A 16,886-nucleotide genomic window follows, 5' to 3' on the forward strand; every position below is an offset into this window, starting at 1 on the left:
ATCTGCAGACGTTCACACTTTCGGAGCAGGTCTGTGATAGGAGCCTGGCAGGGACACCACCATTCCCAGCATGCGTTTGAAGTTTCAAGTGGCAAGATAAGCAAGCAGCCCCATTCTCTGTGCCTCTGTGCGAGCACTGCCATGGGCAGATGAGGCTGAGCAACAGCTTTCCAGGCTAGCCCCTTTCTGCCTGCCAGCTATCTGCAGACGTTTGCACTTTCGGAGCAGGGCTGCGAAAGGAGCCTGGCTGGGACACCAACTTTCCCAGGCTACGTTTGAAGTTTGAGGTGGCAAGACAAGCAAGCAGCCCCATTCTCTGTGCCTCTGTGCGAGCACTGCCATGGGCAGATGAGGCTGAGCAACAGCTTTCCAGGCTAGCCCCTTGTGGCTGCCAGCTATCTGCAGACATTCGCACTTTCGGAGCAGGGCTGTGATAGGAGCCTAGCAGGGACACCACCATTCCCAGCATGCGTTTGAAGTTTCAAGTGGCAAGATAAGCAAGCAGCCCCATTCTCTGTGCCTCTGTGCGAACAGTGCCATGGGCAGATGAGGCTGAGCAACAGCTCTCCAGGCTAGCCCCTTCTGGCTGCCAGCTATCTCCAGACGTTCGCATTTCAAGAGCAGGGCTGCGAAAGGAGCCTAGCAGGTACACCATATTTCCCAGGTTACGTTTGAAGTTTGAGGTGGCAAGACAAGCAAGCAGCCCCAGCCTCTGGGCCTCTGTGCGAGCAGTGCCATGGGCAGATGAGGCTGAGCAACAGCTTTCCAGGCTAGCCCCTTCTGGCTGCCAGCTATCTGCAGACGTTCGCACTTTCGGAGCAGGGCTGTGATAGGAGCCTGGCAGGGACACCACCATTCCCAGCATGCGTTTGAAGTTTCAAGTGGCAAGACAAGCAAGCAGCCCCATTCTCTGTGCCTCTGTGCGAGCACTGCCATGGGCAGATGAGGCTGAGCAACAGCTCTCCAGGCTAGCACCTTCTGGCTGCCAGATATCTGCAGACATTCGCACTTTCGGAGCAAGGCTGCGAAAGGAGCCTGGCAGGGACACCAACTTTCCCAGGCTACGTTTGAAGTTTCAAGTGGCAAGACAAGCAAGCAGCCCCATTCTCTGTGCCTCTGTGCGAGCACTGCCATGGGCAGATGAGGCTGAGCAACAGCTTTCCAGGCTAGCCCCTTCTGGCTGCCAGATATCTGCAGACGTTCGCACTTTCGGAGCAGGGCTGCGAAAGGAGCCTGGCAGGGACACCAACTTTCCCAGGCTACGTTTGAAGTTTGAGGTGGCAAGACAAGCAAGCAGCCCCATTCTCTGTGCCTCTGTGCGAGCACTGACATGGGCAGATGAGGCTGAGCAACAGCTTTCCAGGCTAGCCCCTTCTGGCTGCCAGCTATCTGCAGACGTTCGCACTTTCGGAGCAGGGCTGTGATAGGAGCCTGGCAGGGACACCACCATTCCCAGCATGCGTTTGAAGTTTCAAGTGGCAAGATAAGCAAGCAGCCCCATTCTCTGTGCCTCTATGCGAGCAGTGCCATGGGCAGATGAGGCTGAGCAACAGCTTTCCAGGCTAGCCCCTTCTGGCTGCCAGCTATCTGCAGACGTTCGCACTTTCGGAGCAGGGCTATGATAGGAGCCTGGCAGGGACACCACCATTCCCAGCATGCGTTTGAAGTTTCAAGTGGCAAGATAAGCAAGCAGCCCCATTCTCTGTGCCTCTGCGCGAGCACTGCCATGGGCAGATGAGGCTGAGCAACAGCTTTCCAGGCTAGCCCCTTCTGGCTGCCAGCTATCTGCAGACATTCGCACTTTCGGAGCAGGGCTGCGAAAGGAGCCTGGCAGGGACACCAACTTTCCCAGGCTACGTTTGAAGTTTGAGGTGGCAAGACAAGCAAGCAGCCCCATTCTCTGTGCCTCTGTGCGAGCACTGCCATGGGCAGATGAGGCTGAGCAACAGCTTTCCAGGCTAGCCCCTTCTGGCTGCCAGATATCTGCAGACGTTCGCACTTTCGGAGCAGGGCTGCGAAAGGAGCCTGGCAGGGACACCAACTTTCCCAGGCTACGTTTGAAGTTTGAGGTGGCAAGACAAGCAAGCAGCCCCATTCTCTGTGCCTCTGTGCGAGCACTGACATGGGCAGATGAGGCTGAGCAACAGCTTTCCAGGCTAGCCCCTTCTGGCTGCCAGCTATCTGCAGACGTTCGCACTTTCGGAGCAGGGCTGTGATAGGAGCCTGGCAGGGACACCACCATTCCCAGCATGCGTTTGAAGTTTCAAGTGGCAAGATAAGCAAGCAGCCCCATTCTCTGTGCCTCTATGCGAGCACTGCCATGGGCAGATGAGGCTGAGCAACAGCTTTCCAGGCTAGCCCCTTCTGGCTGCCAGCTATCTGCAGACGTTCGCACTTTCGGAGCAGGGCTGTGATAGGAGCCTGGCAGGGACACCACCATTCCCAGCATGCGTTTGAAGTTTGAAGTGGCAAGATAAGCAAGCAGCCCCATTCTCTGTGCCTCTATGCGAACAGTGCCATGGACAGATGAGGCTGAGCAACAGCTTTCCAGGCTAGCCCCTTCTGGCTGCCAGCTATCTGCAGACGTTCGCACTTTCGGAGCAGGGCTGCGAAAGGAGCCTAGCAGGTACACCATCTTTCCCAGGCTACGTTTGAAGTTTCAGGTGGCAAGACAAGCAAGCAGCCCCATCCTCTGTGCCTCTGTGCAAGCACTGCCATGGGCAGATGAGGCTGAGCAACAGCTTTCCAGGCTAGCCCCTTCTGGCTGCCAGCTATCTGCAGACGTTCGCACTTTCGGAGCAGGGCTGCGAAAGGAGCCTGGCTGGGACACAAACTTTCCCAGGCTACGTTTGAAGTTTGAGGTGACAAGACAAGCAAGCAGCCCCATTCTCTGTGCCTCTGTGCGAGCAGTGCCATGGGCAGATGAGGCTGAGCAACAGCTTTCCAGGCTAGCCCCTTCTGGCTGCCAGCTATCTGCAGACGTTCGCACTTTCGGAGCAGGGCTGTGATAGGAGCCTGGCAGGGACACCACCATTCCCAGCATGCGTTTGAAGTTTCAAGTGGCAAGATAAGCAAGCAGCCCCATTCTCTGTGCCTCTATGCGAGCAGTGCCATGGGCAGATGAGGCTGAGCAACAGCTTTCCAGGCTAGCCCCTTCTGGCTGCCAGCTATCTGCAGACGTTCGCACTTTCGGAGCAGGGCTATGATAGGAGCCTGGCAGGGACACCACCATTCCCAGCATGCGTTTGAAGTTTCAAGTGGCAAGATAAGCAAGCAGCCCCATTCTCTGTGCCTCTGCGCGAGCACTGCCATGGGCAGATGAGGCTGAGCAACAGCTTTCCAGGCTAGCCCCTTCTGGCTGCCAGCTATCTGCAGACATTCGCACTTTCGGAGCAGGGCTGCGAAAGGAGCCTGGCAGGGACACCAACTTTCCCAGGCTACGTTTGAAGTTTGAGGTGGCAAGACAAGCAAGCAGCCCCATTCTCTGTGCCTCTGTGCGAGCACTGCCATGGGCAGATGAGGCTGAGCAACAGCTTTCCAGGCTAGCCCCTTCTGGCTGCCAGATATCTGCAGACGTTCGCACTTTCGGAGCAGGGCTGCGAAAGGAGCCTGGCAGGGACACCAACTTTCCCAGGCTACGTTTGAAGTTTGAGGTGGCAAGACAAGCAAGCAGCCCCATTCTCTGTGCCTCTGTGCGAGCACTGACATGGGCAGATGAGGCTGAGCAACAGCTTTCCAGGCTAGCCCCTTCTGGCTGCCAGCTATCTGCAGACGTTCGCACTTTCGGAGCAGGGCTGTGATAGGAGCCTGGCAGGGACACCACCATTCCCAGCATGCGTTTGAAGTTTCAAGTGGCAAGATAAGCAAGCAGCCCCATTCTCTGTGCCTCTATGCGAGCACTGCCATGGGCAGATGAGGCTGAGCAACAGCTTTCCAGGCTAGCCCCTTCTGGCTGCCAGCTATCTGCAGACGTTCGCACTTTCGGAGCAGGGCTGTGATAGGAGCCTGGCAGGGACACCACCATTCCCAGCATGCGTTTGAAGTTTGAAGTGGCAAGATAAGCAAGCAGCCCCATTCTCTGTGCCTCTATGCGAACAGTGCCATGGACAGATGAGGCTGAGCAACAGCTTTCCAGGCTAGCCCCTTCTGGCTGCCAGCTATCTGCAGACGTTCGCACTTTCGGAGCAGGGCTGCGAAAGGAGCCTAGCAGGTACACCATCTTTCCCAGGCTACGTTTGAAGTTTCAGGTGGCAAGACAAGCAAGCAGCCCCATCCTCTGTGCCTCTGTGCAAGCACTGCCATGGGCAGATGAGGCTGAGCAACAGCTTTCCAGGCTAGCCCCTTCTGGCTGCCAGCTATCTGCAGACGTTCGCACTTTCGGAGCAGGGCTGCGAAAGGAGCCTGGCTGGGACACAAACTTTCCCAGGCTACGTTTGAAGTTTGAGGTGACAAGACAAGCAAGCAGCCCCATTCTCTGTGCCTCTGTGCGAGCAGTGCCATGGGCAGATGAGGCTGAGCAACAGCTTTCCAGGCTAGCCCCTTCTGGCTGCCAGCTATCTGCAGACGTTCGCACTTTCGGAGCAGGGCTGTGATAGGAGCCTGGCAGGGACACCACCATTCCCAGCATGCGTTTGAAGTTTCAGGTGGCAAGATAAGCAAGCAGCCCCATTCTCTGTGCCTCTGTGCGAGCACTGCCATGGGCAGATGAGGCTGAGCAACAGCTTTCCAGGCTAGCCCCTTTCTGGCTGCCAGCTATCTGCAGACATTCGCACTTTCGGAGCAGGGCTGCGAAAGGAGCCTGGCTGGGACACCAACTTTCCCAGGCTACGTTTGAAGTTTGAGGTGGCAAGACAAGCAAGCAGCCCCATTCTCTGTGCCTCTGTGCGAGCACTGCCATGGGCAGATGAGGCTGAGCAACAGCTTTCCAGGATAGCCCCTTCTGGCTGCCAGCTATCTGCAGACGTTCGCACTTTCGGAGCAGGGCTGTGATAGGAGCCTGGCAGGGACACCACCATTCCCAGCATGCGTTTGAAGTTTGAAGTGGCAAGATAAGCAAGCAGCCCCATTCTCTGTGCCTCTATGCGAACAGTGCCATGGACAGATGAGGCTGAGCAACAGCTTTCCAGGCTAGCCCCTTCTGGCTGCCAGCTATCTGCAGACGTTCGCACTTTCGGAGCAGGGCTGCGAAAGGAGCCTGGCAGGTACACCATCTTTCCCAGGCTACGTTTGAAGTTTCAGGTGGCAAGACAAGCAAGCAGCCCCATCCTCTGTGCCTCTGTGCAAGCACTGCCATGGGCAGATGAGGCTGAGCAACAGCTTTCCAGGCTAGCCCCTTCTGGCTGCCAGCTATCTGCAGACGTTCGCACTTTCGGAGCAGGGCTGCGAAAGGAGCCCGGCTGGGACACAAACTTTCCCAGGCTACGTTTGAAGTTTGAGGTGACAAGACAAGCAAGCAGCCCCATTCTCTGTGCCTCTGTGCGAGCAGTGCCATGGGCAGATGAGGCTGAGCAACAGCTTTCCAGGCTAGCCCCTTCTGGCTGCCAGCTATCTGCAGACGTTCGCACTTTCGGAGCAGGTCTGTGATAGGAGCCTGGCAGGGACACCACCATTCCCAGCATGCGTTTGAAGTTTCAGGTGGCAAGATAAGCAAGCAGCCCCATTCTCTGTGCCTCTGTGCGAGCACTGCCATGGGCAGATGAGGCTGAGCAACAGCTTTCCAGGCTAGCCCCTTTCTGGCTGCCAGCTATCTGCAGACATTCGCACTTTCGGAGCAGGGCTGCGAAAGGAGCCTGGCTGGGACACCAACTTTCCCAGGCTACGTTTGAAGTTTGAGGTGGCAAGACAAGCAAGCAGCCCCATTCTCTGTGCCTCTGTGCGAGCACTGCCATGGGCAGATGAGGCTGAGCAACAGCTTTCCAGGCTAGCCCCTTCTGGCTGCCAGCTATCTGCAGACGTTCGCACTTTCGGAGCAGGGCTGTGATAGGAGCCTGGCAGGGACACCACCATTCCCAGCATGCGTTTGAAGTTTCAAGTGGCAAGATAAGCAAGCAGCTATAGTCTCTGGGCCTCTGTGCGAGCAGTGCCATGGGCAGATGAGGCTGAGCAACAGCTCTCCAGGCTAGCCCCTTCTGGCTGCCAGCTATCTCCAGACGTTCGCATTTCAAGAGCAGGGCTGCGAAAGGAGCCTAGCAGGTACACCATATTTCCCAGGTTACGTTTGAAGTTTGACGTGGCAAGACAAGCAAGCAGCCCCATTCTCTGTGCCTCTGTGCGAGCACTGCCATGGGCAGATGAGGCTGAGCAACAGCTTTCCAGGCTAGCCCCTTCTGGCTGCCAGCTATCTGCAGACATTCGCACTTTCGGAGCAGGGCTGCGAAAGCAGCCTGGCTGGGACACCACCATTCCCAGCATGCGTTTGAAGTTTCAAGTGGCAAGATAAGCAAGCAGCCCCATTGTCTGTGCCTCTATGCGAGCACTGCCATGGGCAGATGAGGCTGAGCAACAGCTTTCCAGGCTAGCCCCTTCTGGCTGCCAGCTATCTGCAGACGTTTGCACTTTCGGACCAGGGCTGCGAAAGGAGCCTGGCTGGGACACCAACTTTCACAGGATAAGTTTGAAGTTTGAGGTGGCAAGACAAGCAAGCAGCCCCAGTCTCTGTGCCTCTGTGCGAGCACTGCCATGGGCAGATGAGGCTGAGCAACAGCTTTCCAGGCTAGCCCCTTCTGGCTGCCAGCTATCTGCAGACATTCGCACTTTCGGAGCAGGGCTGTGATAGGAGCCTGGCAGGGACACCACCATTCCCAGCATGCGTTTGAAGTTTCAAGTGGCAAGACAAGCAAGCAGCCCCATTCTCTGTGCCTCTATGCGAACAGTGTCATGGGCAGATGAGGCTGAGCAACAGCTTTCCAGGCTAGCCCCTTCTGGCTGCCAGCTATCTGCAGACGTTCGCATTTCAAGAGCAGGGCTAGGAACGGAGCCTGGCAGGCACACCCTCCAATCCCAGACTACGTTTGAAGTTTGAGGTGGCAAGAGAAGCAAGCAGCTATAGTCTCTGCGCCTCTGTGCGAGCAGTGCCATGGGCAGATGAGGCTGAGCAACAGCTTTCCAGGCTAGCCCCTTCTGGCTGCCAGCTATCTGCAATCGTTCGCACTTTCGGAGCAGGGCTGCGAAAGGAGCCCGGCAGGGACACCAACTTTCCCAGGCTACGTTTGAAGTTTGAGGTGACAAGACAAGCAAGCAGCCCCATTCTCTGTACCTCTGTGCGAGCACTGCCATGGGCAGATGAGGCTGAGCAACAGCTTTCCAGGCTAGCCCCTTCTGGCTGCCAGCTATCTGCAGACGTTCGCACTTTCGGAGCAGGGCTGTGATAGGAGCCTGGCAGGGACACCACCATTCCCAGGATACGTTTGAAGTTTGAGGTGGCAAGACAAGCAAGCAGCCCCAGTCTCTGTGCCTCTGTGCGAGCACTGCCATGGGCAGATGAGGCTGAGCAACAGCTTTCCAGGCTAGCCCCTTCTGGCTGCCAGCTATCTGCAGACGTTCGCACTTTCGGAGCAGGGCTGCGAAAGGAGCCTGGCTGGGACACCAACTTTCCCAGGCTACGTTTGAAGTTTGAGGTAACAAGATAAGCAAGCAGCCCCATTCTCTGTGCCTCTGTGCGAGCACTGCCATGGGCAGATGAGGCTGAGCAACAGCTTTCCAGGCTAGCACCTTCTGGCTGCCAGATATCTGCAGACGTTCGCACTTTCGGAGCAGGGCTGCGAAAGGAGACTGGCAGGGACACCAACTTTCCCAGGCTACGTTTGAAGTTTGAGCTGGCAAGACAAGCAAGCAGCCCCATTCTCTGTGCCTCTGTGCGAGCACTGCCTTGGGCAGATGAGGCTGAGCAACAGCTTTCCAGGATAGCCCTTTCTGGCTGCCAGCTATCTGCAGAAGTTCGCACTTTTGGAGCAGGGCTGTGATAGGAGCCTGGCAGGGACACCACCATTCCCAGCATGCGTTTGAAGCTTCAAGTGGCAAGACAAGCAAGCAGCCCCATTCTCTGTGCCTCTGTGCGAACAGTGTCATGGGCAGATGAGGCTGAGCAACAGCTTTCCAGGCTAGCCCCTTCTGGCTGCCAGCTATCTGCAGACGTTCGCATTTCAAGAGCAGGGCTAGGAACGGAGCCTGGCAGGCACACCCTCCAATCCCAGACTACGTTTGAAGTTTGAGGTGGCAAGAGAAGCAAGCAGCTATAGTCTCTGCACCTCTGTGCGAGCAGTGCCATGGGCAGATGAGGCTGAGCAACAGCTTTCCAGGCTAGCCCCTTCTGGCTGCCAGCTATCTGCAATCGTTCGCACTTTCGGAGCAGGGCTGCGAAAGGAGCCTGGCTGGGACACCAACTTTCCCAGGCTACGTTTGAAGTTTGAGGTGACAAGACAAGCAAGCAGCCCCATTCTCTGTGCCTCTGTGCGAGCACTGCCATGGGCAGATGAGGCTGAGCAACAGCTTTCCAGGCTAGCCCCTTCTGGCTGCCAGCTATCTGCAGACGTTCGCACTTTCGGAGCAGGGCTGTGATAGGAGCCTGGCAGGGACACCACCATTCCCAGCATGCGTTTGAAGTTTCAAGTGGCAAGATAAGCAAGCAGCCCCATTCTCTGTGCCTCTGTGCGAGCACTGCCATGGGCAGATGAGGCTGAGCAACAGCTTTCCAGGCTAGCCCCTTTCTGGCTGCCAGCTATCTGCAGACATTCGCACTTTCGGAGCAGGGCTGCGAAAGGAGCCTGGCTGGGACACCAACTTTCCCACGCTACGTTTGAAGTTTGAGGTGGCAAGACAAGCAAGCAGCCCCATTCTCTGTGCCTCTGTGCGAGCACTGCCATGGGCAGATGAGGCTGAGCAACAGCTTTCCAGGCTAGCCCCTTCTGGCTGCCAGCTATCTGCAGACATTCGCACTTTCGGAGCAGGGCTGTGATAGGAGCCTGGCAGGGACACCACCATTCCCAGCATGCGTTTGAAGTTTCAAGTGGCAAGATAAGCAAGCAGCCCCATTCTCTGTGCCTCTGTGCGAGCACTGCCATGGGCAGATGAGGCTGAGCAACAGCTCTCCAGGCTAGCCCCTTCTGGCTGCCAGCTATCTCCAGACGTTCGCATTTCAAGAGCAGGGCTGCGAAAGGAGCCTAGCAGGTACACCATATTTCCCAGGTCACGTTTGAAGTTTGAGGTGGCAAGACAAGCAAGCAGCCCCAGACTCTGGGCCTCTGTGCGAGCAGTGCCATGGGCAGATGAGGCTGAGCAACAGCTTTCCAGGCTAGCCCCTTCTGGCTGCCAGCTATCTGCAGACGTTTGCACTTTCGGAGCAGGGCTGCGAAAGGAGCCTGGCTGGGACACCAACTTTCCCAGGCTACGTTTGAAGTTTGAGGTGGCAAGACAAGCAAGCAGCCCCATTCTCTGTGCCTCTATGCGAGCAGTGCCATGGGCAGATGAGGCTGAGCAACAGCTTTCCAGGCTAGCCCCTTCTGGCTGCCAGATATCTGCAGACGTTCGCACTTTCGGAGCAGGGCTGCGAAAGGAGACTGGCAGGGACACCAACTTTCCCAGGCTACGTTTGAAGTTTGAGGTGGCAAGACAAGCAAGTAGCCCCATTCTCTGTGCCTCTGTGCGAGCACTGCCATGGGCAGATGAGGCTGAGCAACAGCTTTCCAGGCTAGCCCCTTCTGGCTGCCAGATATGTGCAGACGTTCGCACTTTCGGAGCAGGGATGCGAAAGGAGCCTGGCTGGGACACCAACTTTCCCAGGCTACGTTTGAAGTTTGAGGTGGCAAGACAAGCAAGCAGCCCCATTCTCTGTGCCTCTGTGCGAGCACTGCCATGGGCAGATGAGGCTGAGCAACAGCTTTCCAGGATAGCCCTTTCTGGTTGCCAGCTATCTGCAGACGTTCGCACTTTCGGAGCAGGGCTGTGATAGGAGCCTGGCTGGGACACCACCATTCCCAGCATGCGTTTGAAGTTTCAAGTGGCAAGATAAGCAAGCAGCCCCATTCTCTGTGCCTCTGTGCGAACAGTGTCATGGGCAGATGAGGCTGAGCAACAGCTTTCCAGGCTAGCCCCTTCTGGCTGCCAGCTATCTGCAGACGTTCGCATTTCAAGAGCAGGTCTGCGAAAGGAGCCTAGCAGGTACACCATCTTTCCCAGGCCACGTTTGAAGTTTCAGCTGGCAAGACAAGGAAGCAGCTATAGTCTCTGCTCCTCTGTGCGAGCACTGCCATGGGCAGATGAGGCTGAGCAACAGCTTTCCAGGCTAGCCCCTTCTGGCTGCCAGCTATCTGCAGACGTTCGCACTTTCGGAGCAGGGCTGCGAAAGGAGCCTGGCAGGGACACCAACTTTCCCAGCATGCGTTTGAAGTTTCAAGTGGCAAGATAAGCAAGCAGCCCCATTCTCTGTGCCTCTGTGCGAACAGTGCCATGGGCAGATGAGGCTGAGCAACAGCTCTCCAGGCTAGCCCCTTCTGGCTGCCAGCTATATCCAGACGTTCGCATTTCAAGAGCAGGGCTGCGAAAGGAGCCTAGCAGGTACACCATATTTCCCAGGTCACGTTTGAAGTTTGAGGTGGCAAGACAAGCAAGCAGCCCCAGTCTCTGGGCCTCTCTGCGAGCAGTGCCATGGGCAGATGAGGCTGAGCAACAGCTTTCCAGGCTAGCCCCTTCTGGCTGCCAGCTATCTGCAGACGTTCGCACTTTCGGAGCAGGGCTGTGATAGGAGCCTGGCAGGGACACCACCATTCCCAGCATGCGTTTGAAGTTTCAAGTGGCAAGATAAGCAAGCAGCCCCATTCTCTGTGCCTCTATGCGAACAGTGCCATGGGCAGATGAGGCTGAGCAACAGCTTTCCAGGCTAGCCCCTTCTGGCTGCCAGCTATCTGCAGACGTTCGCATTTCAAGAGCAGGGCTGCGAAAGGAGCCTGGCTGGTACACCATCTTTCCCAGGCCACGTTTGAAGTTTCAGCTGGCAAGACAAGCAAGCAGCTATAGTCTCTGCTCCTCTGTGCGAGCACTGCCATGGGCAGATGAGGCTGAGCAACAGCTTTCCAGGCTAGCCCCTTCTGGCTGCCAGCTATCTGCAGACGTTTGCACTTTCGGAGCAGGGCTGCGAAAGGAGCCTGGCTGGGACAGCAAATTTCCCAGGATACGTTTGAAGTTTGAGGTGGCAAGACAAGCAAGCAGCCCCAGTCTCTGTGCCTCTGTGCGAGCACTGCCATGGGCAGATGAGGCTGAGCAACAGCTTTCCAGGCTAGCCCCTTCTGGCTGCCAGCTATCTGCAGACGTTCGCACTTTCGGAGCAGGGCTGCGAAAGGAGCCTGGCTGGGACACCACCATTCCCAGCATGCGTTTGAAGTTTCAAGTGGCAAGATAAGCAAGCAGCCCCATTCTCTGTGCCTCTGTGCGAACAGTGCCATGGGCAGATGAGGCTGAGCAACAGCTTTCCAGGATAGCCCCTTCTGGCTGCCAGCTATCTCCAGACGTTCGCATTTCAAGAGCAGGGCTAGGAACGGAGCCTGGCAGGCACACCCTCCAATCCCAGACTACGTTTGAAGTTTGAGGTGGCAAGAGAAGAAAGCAGCTATAGTCTCTGCGCCTCTGTGCGAGCAGTGCCATGGGCAGATGAGGCTGAGCAACAGCTTTCCAGGCTAGCCCCTTCTGGCTGCCAGCTATCTGCAATCGTTCGCACTTTCGGAGCAGGGCTGCGAAAGGAGCCCGGCAGGGACACCAACTTTCCCAGGCTACGTTTGAAGTTTGAGGTGACAAGACAAGCAAGCAGCCCCATTCTCTGTGCCTCTGTGCGAGCACTGCCATGGGCAGATGAGGCTGAGCAACAGCTTTCCAGGCTAGCCCCTTCTGGCTGCCAGCTATCTGCAGACGTTCGCACTTTCGGAGCAGGGCTGTGATAGGAGCCTGGCAGGGACACCACCATTCCCAGCATGCGTTTGAAGTTTCAAGTGGCAAGATAAGCAAGCAGCCCCATTCTCTGTGCCTCTGTGCGAGCACTGCCATGGGCAGATGAGGCTGAGCAACAGCTTTCCAGGCTAGCCCCTTTCTGGCTGCCAGCTATCTGCAGACGTTCGCACTTTCGAAGCAGGGCTGCGAAAGGAGCCTGGCTGGGACACCAACTTTCCCAGGCTACGTTTGAAGTTTGAGGTGGCAAGACAAGCAAGCAGCCCCATTCTCTGTGCCTCTGTGCGAGCACTGCCATGGGCAGATGAGGCTGAGCAACAGCTTTCCAGGCTAGCCCCTTCTGGCTGCCAGCTATCTGCAGACATTCGCACTTTCGGAGCAGGGCTGTGATAGGAGCCTGGCAGGGACACCACCATTCCCAGCAGGCGTTTGAAGTTTCAAGTGGCAAGATAAGCAAGCAGCCCCATTCTCTGTGCCTCTATGCGAGCACTGCCATGGGCAGATGAGGCTGAGCAACAGCTTTCCAGGCTAGCCCCTTCTGGCTGCCAGCTATCTGCAGACGTTTGCACTTTCGGACCAGGGCTGCGAAAGGAGCCTGGCTGGGACACCAACTTTCCCAGGATACGTTTGAAGTTTGAGGTGGCAAGACAAGCAAGCAGCCCCAGTCTCTGTGCCTCTGTGCGAGCACTGCCATGGGCAGATGAGGCTGAGCAACAGCTTTCCAGGCTAGCCCCTTCTGGCTGCCAGCTATCTGCAGACGTTCGCACTTTCGGAGCAGGGCTGCGAAAGGAGCCTGGCTGGGACACCACCATTCCCAGCATGCGTTTGAAGTTTGAGGTAACAAGATAAGCAAGCAGCCCCATTCTCTGTGCCTCTGTGCGAGCACTGCCATGGGCAGATGAGGCTGAGCAACAGCTTTCCAGGCTAGCACCTTCTGGCTGCCAGATATCTGCAGACGTTCGCACTTTCGGAGCAGGGCTGCGAAATGAGACTGGCAGGGACACCAACTTTCCCAGGATACGTTTGAAGTTTGAGCTGGCAAGACAAGCAAGCAGCCCCATTCTCTGTGCCTCTGTGCGAGCACTGCCATGGGCAGATGAGGCTGAGCAACAGATTTCCAGGATAGCCCTTTCTGGCTGCCAGCTATCTGCAGACGTTCGCACTTTTGGAGCAGGGCTGTGATAGGAGCCTGGCAGGGACACCACCATTCCCAGCATGCGTTTGAAGCTTCAAGTGGCAAGACAAGCAAGCAGCCCCATTCTCTGTGCCTCTGTGCGAACAGTGTCATGGGCAGATGAGGCTGAGCAACAGCTTTCCAGGCTAGCCCCTTCTGGCTGCCAGCTATCTGCAGACGTTCGCATTTCAAGAGCAGGGCTAGGAACGGAGCCTGGCAGGCACACCCTCCAATCCCAGACTACGTTTGAAGTTTGAGGTGGCAAGAGAAGCAAGCAGCTATAGTCTCTGCACCTCTGTGCGAGCAGTGCCATGGGCAGATGAGGCTGAGCAACAGCTTTCCAGGCTAGCCCCTTCTGGCTGCCAGCTATCTGCAATCGTTCGCACTTTCGGAGCAGGGCTGCGAAAGGAGCCTGGCAGGGACACCAACTTTCCCAGGCTACCTTTGAAGTTTGAGGTGACAAGACAAGCAAGCAGCCCCATTCTCTGTGCCTCTGTGCGAGCACTGCCATGGGCAGATGAGGCTGAGCAACAGCTTTCCAGGCTAGCCCCTTCTGGCTGCCAGCTATATCCAGACGTTCGCATTTCAAGAGCAGGGCTGCGAAAGGAGCCTGGCTGGGACACCAACTTTCCCAGGCTACGTTTGAAGTTTGAGGTGGCAAGACAAGCAAGCAGCCCCATTCTCTGTGCCTCTATGCGAGCAGTGCCATGGGCAGATGAGGCTGAGCAACAGCTTTCCAGGCTAGCCCCTTCTGGCTGCCAGATATCTGCAGACGTTCGCACTTTCGGAGCAGGGCTGCTAAAGGAGACTGGCAGGGACACCAACTTTCCCAGGCTACGTTTGAAGTTTGAGGTGGCAAGACAAGCAAGCAGCCCCATTCTCTGTGCCTCTGTGCGAGCACTGCCATGGGCAGATGAGGCTGAGCAACAGCTTTCCAGGCTAGCCCCTTCTGGCTGCCAGCTATCTGCAGACGTTCGCACTTTCGGAGCAGGGCTGTGATAGGAGCCTGGCTGGGACACCACCATTCCCAGCATGCGTTTGAAGTTTCAAGTGGCAAGATAAGCAAGCAGCCCCATTCTCTGTGCCTCTGTGCGAACAGTGTCATGGGCAGATGAGGCTGAGCAACAGCTTTCCAGGCTAGCCCCTTCTGGCTGCCAGCTATCTGCAGACGTTCGCATTTCAAGAGCAGGTCTGCGAAAGGAGCCTAGCAGGTACACCATCTTTCCCAGGCTACGTTTGAAGTTTCAGCTGGCAAGACAAGGAAGCAGCTATAGTCTCTGCTCCTCTGTGCGAGCACTGCCATGGGCAGATGAGGCTGAGCAACAGCTTTCCAGGCTAGCCCCTTCTGGCTGCCAGCTATCTGCAGACGTTCGCACTTTCGGAGCAGGGCTGCGAAAGGAGCCTGGCAGGGACACCAACTTTCCCAGGCTACGTTTGAAGTTTGAGGTGACAAGACAAGCAAGCAGCCCCATTCTCTGTGCCTCTGTGCGAGCACTGCCATGGGCAGATGAGGCTGAGCAACAGCTTTCCAGGCTAGCCCCTTCTGGCTGCCAGCTATCTGCAGACGTTCGCACTTTCGGAGCAGGGCTGTGATAGGAGCCTGGCAGGGACACCACCATTCCCAGCATGCGTTTGAAGTTTCAAGTGGCAAGATAAGCAAGCAGCCCCATTCTCTGTGCCTCTGTGCGAGCACTGCCATGGGCAGATGAGGCTGAGCAACAGCTTTCCAGGCTAGCCCCTTTCTGGCTGCCAGCTATCTGCAGACGTTCGCACTTTCGGAGCAGGGCTGCGAAAGGAGCCTGGCTGGGACACCAACTTTCCCAGGCTACGTTTGAAGTTTGAGGTGGCAAGACAAGCAAGCAGCCCCATTCTCTGTGCCTCTGTGCGAGCACTGCCATGGGCAGATGAGGCTGAGCAACAGCTTTCCAGGCTAGCCCCTTCTGGCTGCCAGCTATCTGCAGACATTCGCACTTTCGGAGCAGGGCTGTGATAGGAGCCTGGCAGGGACACCACCATTCCCAGCATGCGTTTGAAGTTTCAAGTGGCAAGATAAGCAAGCAGCCCCATTCTCTGTGCCTCTGTGCGAACAGTGCCATGGGCAGATGAGGCTGAGCAACAGCTCTCCAGGCTAGCCCCTTCTGGCTGCCAGCTATATCCAGACGTTCGCATTTCAAGAGCAGGGCTGCGAAAGGAGCCTAGCAGGTACACCATATTTCCCAGGTCACGTTTGAAGTTTGAGGTGGCAAGATAAGCAAGCAGCCCCAGTCTCTGGGCCTCTGTGCGAGCAGTGCCATGGGCAGATGAGGCTGAGCAACAGCTTTCCAGGCTAGCCCCTTCTGGCTGCCAGCTATCTGCAGACGTTCGCACTTTCGGAGCAGGGCTGTGATAGGAGCCTGGCAGGGACACCACCATTCCCAGCATGCGTTTGAAGTTTCAAGTGGCAAGATAAGCAAGCAGCCCCATTCTCTGTGCCTCTATGCGAACAGTGCCATGGGTAGATGAGGCTGAGCAACAGCTTTCCAGGCTAGCCCCTTCTGGCTGCCAGCTATCTGCAGACGTTCGCATTTCAAGAGCAGGGCTGCGAAAGGAGCCTAGCAGGTACACCATCTTTCCCAGGCCACGTTTGAAGTTTCAGCTGGCAAGACAAGCAAGCAGCTATAGTCTCTGCGCCTCTGTGCGAGCAGTGCCATGGGCAGATGAGGCTGAGCAACAGCTTTCCAGGCTAGCCCCTTCTGGCTGCCAGCTATCTGCAGACGTTTGCACTTTCGGAGCAGGGCTGCGAAAGGAGCCTGGCTGGGACAGCAACTTTCCCAGGATACGTTAGAAGTTTGAGGTGGCAAGACAAGCAAGCAGCCCCAGTCTCTGTGCCTCTGTGCGAGCACTGCCATGGGCAGATGAGGCTGAGCAACAGCTTTCCAGGCTAGCCCCTTCTGGCTGCCAGCTATCTGCAGACGTTCGCACTTTCGGAGCAGGTCTGTGATAGGAGCCTGGCTGGGACACCACCATTCCCAGCATGCGTTTGAAGTTTCAAGTGGCAAGATAAGCAAGCAGCCCCATTCTCTGTGCCTCTGTGCGAACAGTGCCATGGGCAGATGAGGCTGAGCAACAGCTTTCCAGGATAGCCCCTTCTGGCTGCCAGCTATCTCCAGACGTTCGCATTTCAAGAGCAGGGCTAGGAACGGAGCCTGGCAGGCACACCCTCCAATCCCAGACTACGTTTGAAGTTTGAGGTGGCAAGAGAAGCAAGCAGCTATAGTCTCTGCGCCTCTGTGCGAGCAGTGCCATGGGCAGATGAGGCTGAGCAACAGCTTTCCAGGCTAGCCCCTTCTGGCTGCCAGCTATCTGCAGACGTTCGCACTTTCGGAGCAGGGCTGTGATAGGAGCCTGGCAGGGACACCACCATTCCCAGCATGCGTTTGAAGTTTCAAGTGGCAAGATAAGCAAGCAGCCCCATTCTCTGTGCCTCTGTGCGAGCACTGCCATGGGCAGATGAGGCTGAGCAACAGCTTTCCAGGCTAGCCCCTTTCTGGCTGCCAGCTATCTGCAGACATTCGCACTTTCGGAGCAGGGCTGCGAAATGAGCCTGGCTGGGACACCAACTTTCCCAGGCTACGTTTGAAGTTTGAGGTGGCAAGACAAGCAAGCAGCCCCATTCTCTGTGCCTCTGTGCGAGCACTGCCATGGGCAGATGAGGCTGAGCAACAGCTTTCCAGGCTAGCCCCTTCTGGCTGCCATCTATCTGCAGACATTCGCACTTTCGGAGCAGGGCTGTGATAGGAGC

This window comes from Opisthocomus hoazin, chromosome 20, assembly GCF_030867145.1.
Source record: "Opisthocomus hoazin isolate bOpiHoa1 chromosome 20, bOpiHoa1.hap1, whole genome shotgun sequence".
NCBI lineage: Eukaryota > Metazoa > Chordata > Aves > Opisthocomiformes > Opisthocomidae > Opisthocomus > Opisthocomus hoazin.